We start from the raw sequence: 8,863 nt of genomic DNA on the forward strand, positions 1-8,863 counted from the left end.
GGAAGACTGCTCTATCAACTGAGCCATAGACGTCCCCCATTTGACTGAGAATGTAAATGCAGGAGGTGATCGAGGTTGTGTCAGGGCAATATGATGCTTCTCTGTCGATACATGTAAACATCTACATTGACCTATAAAGACAAGGATTTTATGGGTAATCACTAGTTGCAGAGTCCCCGACATGCAAACACCCTAAATCTCAACAATGTGCTGTGCATACCTGAGCTGACTCTTTATTGTAATAAACTCAGGAGGTGGAATAGAAAAGGAAAGGAAAACATCAAATGAAAGGAAGAAACAGAAAGAAAGACGGAGCAGCTAGAGGAGCAGCTAGCAGAGGAGGTTAAAAAAAATATATCACACCTCGACCATATTCTTCTCCTTTTCATTCACTTATTTTGGGTAGTAATTTGTTTTCAACTTTACTTTCTGCTTTCTGTTTTATTCTAATTTGCTAGTGAATAATGGGTTGCTAAACATGACACTTCCCCTTGTGGACATGTACATCTATTGTTCAAGTATACCGGAAACACATATGAAAATATCTCTTACTCTAACATGTATATGATTGTTTGTGTACATGCAATAAGTAAAATTTGGGCTTCAAGAAGGTAAGGTAAAATATCATATTAGGGGAATTTATAAAGCCCCTTGCAATCAAGATGAATCCACTTAAGAGAGTCTGGTGGTGCAAAAAAGAGATATGGAAAACAAAATGTTTAGATGAGTCATCATTCGCTCCCTTTTCTCCACAAGTGGGTGTGTGCATGTGTGGCAAACAGCAAGAGAAAGGTACAGGCATTGAATGCTTGATCACTACAGTGATGGTTCCCATTGTCCCCTTAGGGGTCACTGCCTACCAATAAAGTGAGTGATCACCTTTATCTGATGGCAAGATATTTCTGTAGTGTTGAGAGTGGTCACATACAGGATGAAAAGGCTCTCATATATAGGGCATGAAGAGTCACTTAATGGTTTGATAACCATGAAAATGATGTGAAGCCTACGTGGCCTTTGAAGTCACCAGATTTCAACCCAATTTAACACCTATGGGAGGTTCCACAGTAGCAGATGGATATTGTTTTGACCTGTGTCATCCAGCTGTAGGAAACCTCTAGCAACTGTAGCAACTGACACAAACAAGGGAGAAACACAGGAAACATCGTTTTTTGGTTCCACAATATTAATGGCACGTTTATTATTGTAACCGGGTCCTGAGATAGAAAGGTGACCTGTTCAGGCCATACCCCGCGCCTCGCCCTATGACAGCTGGGATATGCTCCAGTCCATGAGGACAAAGAACTGCCATGGCATTTGCCATACTGGTGCTGTTATAAGATATAACTGCTATAGAGATGCTATTTACTATGGGTTGTTTAATAGGGTAGGGACAATCTACCTATAGTGTTATTTAAGTTAAACGGCTTGTTGGAAGCCTAATTTTACAATAACCTTAAACTAGGTGGTCTTCACCCTTGTATTATTGTATTATTATAATGTATTTTTAATGTGGTACAGCTTTTTGCCAACCATGTGACTTCATAAGCCGATCTATATCGACACAACAGGAGTCCCACAAGTACGCACAGACACAAACACACACACACACTAACATACTGGTGAACTGTACTCCCTAGAGGAAAAAATTTTAAGCACGATACATAAAGTTGAAAAAGCTAAAACCATGGTCTGCACTGAGGCAAGCTGTTCCATGTCTGCCCAAATACTGCTATTCCTCAGGAACCACTGAAGACAGCCCCTAAAGGTGACAGGATGACAGCTGATTAGACCAACAGACAGAGAAGAGAGAAAGTGGAAGAGAAAGGTGAGTACAAAAGACAATAATTCTCTTTCTGTGTAAGCTGTTGATGTTGATGGATCCTGAATCGTGTACAAGTATTCGTATCATTACAAGTGATGTAGTGGTAAAGTTATTTAAAGGGATGTAGATGCTAACCATGAGCATGCACTGCATGAGAACACACAAACAAAATAAAGCCACAGTATGCTGTCGTGATTGTCTGAGGTGCATTTTCCTCGCTGTGGGGAAGGAGTATAAAAAAAACTTTAAAGTGTGACTGAAATAGAGCAAGAAAAATGTGGAATGTAAAGAGGAAGAAACTGAATGGGAGGGGTGCTGTGTAGGAAATGGGGAAAAGTCTCCCGGAAAAGCAAAAGATAAAGCCTGGTAGAGTTACAAAGGGGTACAAATGTATTCCTTCACCTTTGCTCATTAAATAAAACCACGGGGATGTTCCACCGGATGCATGTGGGTAGGTTTGTGTGTAAAAAAAAAAAAATATGAACACCCATTCACACTAGCCCCTGCAAACAACTGAAGATTGTTGATGTGCATTTACAATCAATAGAATGATACTGAGATCTTTCAGCTAATACTCTAGCCACGATATCTTAACATATTTTTACATGTGTGTGGGGAACATTATCAGACTGGCAAAATACAGGACTATTTCGTACTGCTTGCCACTATGTCTATTAGACAATGATGTACATCTTTACATCTATGCCTAAAAAGAATTGATAAATAAATTTATAACATGCTTAAAGTTACACTCATCTTTTTTAAAATAAATGGGTCAAATGACCCATTTGTAATGTGAAAGGAATCACTCATAGTGGTAAGCCCACAAAGATTACTTTTGGCAGGCAGGTTTCCTGATCTCAGAGCATTTTAGCATTTTTAGTTCATGGTTTTTGGTTTTACTGCCGGTTTTGGTTTACTCTGTCATGACCCCTGTTTTCAGCAGCAGGAGACACCTGTTATCAGCGGAAAAAAGCTCTGATAAACCCACTGTATACACCAAACTGCTGACAGACAAGTTAGCGCCAAGCTGACAATAGAGCATTTAGCAGCTAAAAATATATTTCCATTCCATTTGGTCAACACCAAGAGAGAAGACCAAGAGGGTTGAGTCTGGCTACTCCTGGATCATTCTGTTTGCTTATACATATGCCGTATCTTTATAAGCTGATAAAGCATGTTGTCTTTGCAGCTTTCATCAGTCTTTTTATCTAACATTTTTTTCTTATCCAAACAAGTTTAAAGAGAGAGTGAGTCAAATGGGTCGTACAGACTGCGAAAGCTTCTGTGACAAGCTTTTGCTATATACAGAAAATTAAAACTGATTAGCCTGGTACTGTCTGTGTACTATGTCATACAATGTCACGCATGTTATCCACCATGGATTCATCCATATCTTATTTCTGGGGCCTAAGGGTTTTGTGTAGCTGTGCCTGCTTTGCCTACACAGACTACAACAACACAGCAAAAATACTTTAGATCCTGTTAAGAGTTGAATGTATCATTTTCCATATTACTGTTATTATCAATTATATTAATCTGCATGCTGTAAAAATGGCTGTAAAATACAGAGGCTGTGTCAGAGTAAGCTGGTAGCCTGGAATTATTATATAATAATCTACTGCCATGGTTTTTGAGTATTTCCTATCATGTTTTTCTTTTTATCATAGTGGAAAGGTAAGCAGAGGTTCCACATATCATTAATTGCACTAAGTGCTAGACCTGTGCCACCCTGTTTTGTGCTGTAAACATGTCTGCCATTTATGCCACCCTGTAGTGCACCAGATCAAATGTATTGGCCAATAAAAGCTGACTGGCACATTTGTTTACAATGCTTTTACTAAGGTTAGCATTGCAATTACCTGTTTACATACTGTGATATTAATAGTACTGGAACAGATTTGATCACATCTGTCTGTCAGGGTTTCATTCCATATACAATAAAGATGTAGCCATTTTCTTTGCCACTGAATTATGATGGATCATCATGGCTCATCAGTATGGCTGCATTGACTACACACATTATCCTTTATGCTACACTGTACTAGTTTTAGGTTTTATTTTTAGAAATTATTTATCTTTATTAATAATGAATATTTAAAATTCCAAACGGCTTCATAAAATCCATAACTTAAAAAGTCATATCTAAAGCTGGAAAATGGCATGTACTTCAAGGGACCGGTTTTCTGCAGCAAAACTGCTTTCTTTGTCTCTAAATCTGTCACGTCATGTTTATGTTTCACTTCACTAGTGTTAAATTAGAATTATTGTATTCTTGCTATGAGCTGAACATGTTTACAGTCAACTGTAGATAACAGGGTTCTATTTAAAGAAAGAAGCAGAACCACTCTTTGGTGCGTGGGAACATAGGACCTGGGTGAAAACAACTTTTTAAGCTGACCTAATTTCTGAAAAATAAAAACTCCAGCAATATCTGGAGGTTGGGTCATGTCAACTGGACTTCTTTCTTCTTGGCTGAAAACAAAGGGCCACCCTGGAGGATATAACTAGCCAAGTTTCTCTCACACTTAGGAAGCTACTTAGATGAGTGGTGAAACATTTCCAACCAAGAAGGAAGAAGCCCAGTTGACATGGCTCAACCTCTAGATCAACAAACCTGCAGCTTTTTCAATAAAATGAAAAATATACTGCTTGAATGTAATATGAAGAAGTAAACAGAACAAATTATGTATTTTATTTTATTTATTTTTTATTTATTTATTGAAGTTACCAGTGGTTAATATTTATTAAAGGGTATAGAAACTCATTTTTTCCCTTTGTTAAAATTGTGTTTGTGAATCGCTGGTTTGGTAATCCCTTCATACCTTTTGTACAGACTCGTGTACATGTGTACATATAATTCTACTGTACTAATATTCTAGTAATTCTATGCAGTTTTTGATCATTATAATGCCAATTATCTCATTGGCATGCTAGCTACATTAGCATAGCTTTGGTTTATTAAGTGTCGTTGTGCTGAGGAGAGGACATTTGTATATATTGGACAGAGACTAGCAGGTAACAGCTTGGACCCTGTGAGCAATAGAGGCCTCCGGCCTGCTACAGCTACAGTCCGACCTGCAGACACCAGCCAGAGATCCGAGTCCACCACAGCCTCCACAGCCTTACTATACAAGATGATAACCATTTACTTTTGCATTACTCTTGTGTAACAAATTCTTATCTTTTAGATGAACAAACAAGATTTAGAGCTGGATGGGTGCAGACCAAACTCAGAAGGTGAGGCCATTGAATTAATGAGTATTTTTATTAAGAAAAACATTTCAATAAAAACTTAATTGAGGCAGCCAATTAAATTTCTGTTTTTTTCAATCTGTAGCTAATCACTTTTTTAAGTTTATATTAATGAAGGAAGAATAAAGGACTGAACCCTTGTTAAAGTTTGATGACCTAACCTTTGTACTTCATCAAAATTCTAACCACAAATGTACAGTAAGTGTTTTGTGTGTTTTATAGGGAACAACACTGAGTTACATTCATGGGGACCATCAAAAACTGAACAAACAGCATCACCAGGGGAACATCAGTGCTGACTGGTCTTGAGGGTGTGGTGAGTCGATGCTACATTTGACTCAGGGTGATGATGTACGTCCTCAGTCTCAGGAGTTTATAACATCTGGAAGGACTCAAACAAGCACTTTACTCTGGCATACACAGTTAAACATGGTTGCTGTTGAACTGACACAGAGTGTCTTTTTCACTGTGTACTCATGTGTTTGATTTTATTGCTTCAGATCTCTTGTTGCTAACTTAAATAAAATTGTCGGAACCTATTTTTCTGGTATTTTCATTTATGCTCTACTTCGGTTTTCTTAACTCCAAATACCAAGAAGTCCCACCCACACCTAAAAGCTTTATGGAAAGTATTACAGCCATTTATTAAGTTTCATCTAAATAACCGTTTTTACTTATAGTCGAATCGATACTAGAGAGTATCCGTCACTCAATTTATGCACAAGTTCCACTAGCACCTAAAAGCTGTATTACAGAATTTTTTAAGGTTTTATAGAAGGAATATTTTTTGCAGTGGGGGGTTAATCGATTTATTGATTTTTACCCATACCGAGGGTGCTTCTATATGTTTTAATGTTCTAGTGTTTTTTGGAGTGCAACCATTATGGTGTCAACATGTAGAAACTACTACTGGATGTCTTGAATTTCCACCTGGATCAAGAAAATATCTATCTACGTATCTATCTGAGTGATATGTAATCATTGTCACTCTTTTTTTTTAATAAAAAAAAAACATGAAATCCACAATAACCCATAAAAATACAATTTTTAATTAATTGGGTCTAGCGGGAATCTCACAGTGATTCCAATAGTGACAGACTATTCACATCACACACCTTTGTAGCCTATAATCATGTGGTATGCTGCACCTACCACTTATATCTTCTCAACCGGGTTAAGAACAGGCCCAATCACAGCTTGACACAAACCCACTGAGAGGTGGCCTGAATCTGCTGTCAGTGTACAGAAAAGGGGTCAGCTTTTATTGGAAAATGATTCACTTTACTGCTAATCTGAGCTGGATGTGATGTCTACACTGAAGCCTCAGCATATTGCAGGATGATTTTGTCAATTAGCCTGACCAACTAAATCGGTCTTGAAATGATAAATGAAGCAGTAAAGACTTCTGGCAGGGTTGCAGTTTTTCACTGTGATAAATAAATATTTCATATCATCCACAGTGGTTGAGCTACAGTTTCTCTGTAATGCACATAAAGCTCTGACTGAAGTCAGCTGGAAATGAATTGCCTCAAAAGCCTTGGTGGTACCTGCCTCATGTTCTCACAAAGCGAAGCGTGTTATATCAGGAGAATGAAAAGCTTCTGTTTTCTGCCTCTAATATTATATGTGCCAGACTACACTCCACTGTTCTATTTCCCCTTTATAACACTAGCTAGAGATAGTAGTTAAAGGGTAAAATAAGGTTCTGTAATAAGGACCCCAAATTCTATCTTTAAGACAAGAAAAACCATCTTGTCCTTTTCTGCTTGAGGATAAAGAAAAAAAACGTTCTGCACTAATGTCACTGAAGGCACGCAATCGCCCTGAACAGCATTGTTTGGCGCAAAGGATGGAGACCTGCAGAAATGCGCTACTGTGCGCCTGGATCATTCATCCACAGCAAGTATTAGCATCTCTGGGGGATCATTTTTGCCTGTACTGCGCATGTTTGTCACACAACTTCCACATCCGAAGCCTGCAAAAGGTGCGAGTATCTGAACGTGCTCTGCATCAGTAATCATGATTCCTTTCGAAACAAGCGAGAAGGGTCAGACTTAACGTGCGAGGAAGAAAGAGAAGAGCGGGCAAACAGGGTGGAAGTGAAGCGCAAAAAACAATAGAAAAAATCCCCCCCTTTCAGATTAAATAAGCGGAATCTGGAGTCTAAAGCGGTTGCTCATATAATGCAAATCAAATAACAAGCACCTTCCATCGCACCCAGGTGTATGTTAAACAGTGACCCCCTGTCTATAAACCTAAAATCACAATGGACAAGCGCTGAGTGGAAAGTGTAGTGGGGAAGGATGATGCGAGGAAACATCGTCTCCACATCGCATCCAAACCCGACCGACGCATGGTGCTTTAAAGTCTCCAATCGGGAATCCATGAAGCGACACTGTCCCGTTTTCATCCCATCACTTCACCCATCCACATCACCTAGCAAGTGTTTTCACCTAGTGAAAAAACACTTGCTTTCACTAGATTTCACTTGAAATAGTGGCAAAGACCCCCCAGCATTCATCATGATTAACATCTTTATCCACGCTGAAAACGCACACAGAAACGGGAACAGCCTACCTTTCTATCCAGAGTGTCCACACTGCGTAGAAGACCGGTCTGTAGTAAAAGCAGCACTATATGTCTACTAGTAATAGTAGCAGTAGATGGAGTAAGAGGAGTAGTAGTAATAGAGTTAAGGTAGTAGTGGGGAATGGTAATGTAGCCGCAGGGAGCTCTTATACGCCAGCGAGGACGGCGTATCCACCAAGCGAGACGCACAAAAGGAGGGGAGAGGAGTCCAGATTCCCATGCACAGACAGTTTTTTATTTGTTGCTGTTGTTATCTGCTGTTGCCTACTCCTTGTTTCCATGCAGCGCGACCTGAGCGTCCTGTGAGATGTGCTGACCTGAGCGGCGCTTCATCAGCAAACCCGCATTTGTTGGGACGAGGCGCGCTGCACAGCGGACTTCTTCCTCATTCTTCCCTTCTCGTTCCCCCCTACTCGCTCCGTGCAAGCGCAAGAGAAGAAGAGAGAGAGAGAGAGAGAGAGAGAGAGAGAGAGAGAGAGAGAGAGAGAGAGGGAGAGAGCGGATGAGATCGGGAGTGTATGAAAAAGTGTGTGTGTGTATGTGTGTGAGCAGGTCCACGCAGGTCTCATTCATCAACCCTGTCTCCTAAAAAAATACGCTCCCATACAACTAAACTGCAAACGCGACTACGTTTTTTGGGCAACGTAATTATTACGTTCCGAAACCACGTCTTTTTTTTTTTTTTTTTTTTTTATTGAATGAAACGATGCTTTCATTAAGCGAAAGGGACCGGGGTCGTGCCGGCTGTACAATGCCCAGGACTAGAAAGGACTCGGGTTAGTCCCCCGAGTCCGAGCCGCGTGTCTGACCAGGCTCAGGCAAGAAAACCGCTGACTTTAGGCTTACAGCGATATTCTGGATGCTTTTTAAAAGCAATAAAACGACTGTTAGATTTTCCTTTATTAAACCAGCCTTCGACCTTCCTCTGACCCTCACCAGCTCCTGTTCCTGCCTAATCACAACCATAAAACACTTTAACGAAGCTGAAGTCAAACAAAACTGGGCATTGTACTGTAGGATCGCGTATTACGGCAGAAAACGACACCGGATGTGATGCTGCAAGCTCGGATTTTTTGGCAACTTTTCAGTCATATGTTCACTATCAACGTATTTGCAACTCAAACATTTACGTTACATAACAACGTGTTGTCATCACGTTCACGGGAAACGTAAGGTGTGTTTTCCAGTTAAACGTAA

The 8,863-nt window shown here is 39.8% G+C and overlaps 1 protein-coding gene across 6 annotated transcripts in view; it reads right to left on the reverse strand.

Annotated features, from left to right (window-relative positions):
- Window positions 1–8,347, reverse strand: part of slc8a1b (solute carrier family 8 member 1b) — a 118,837-nt gene extending 110,490 nt beyond the window's left edge. For 2 of the 6 annotated variants that reach the window (XM_067514148.1, XM_067514139.1), the window contains exon 1: window positions 7,655–8,347. The gene's annotated coding sequence lies outside the window, so the exon portion shown is untranslated. The remainder of the gene's footprint in view (window positions 1–7,654) is intronic. The other 4 variants (XM_067514183.1, XM_067514165.1, XM_067514156.1 and 1 more) reach the window with 3 other exon arrangements.
- Window positions 8,348–8,863: the final 516 nt, after the last annotated feature.

The sequence above is a fragment of the Channa argus genome, chromosome 1 (assembly GCF_033026475.1).
Source record: "Channa argus isolate prfri chromosome 1, Channa argus male v1.0, whole genome shotgun sequence".
NCBI lineage: Eukaryota > Metazoa > Chordata > Actinopteri > Anabantiformes > Channidae > Channa > Channa argus.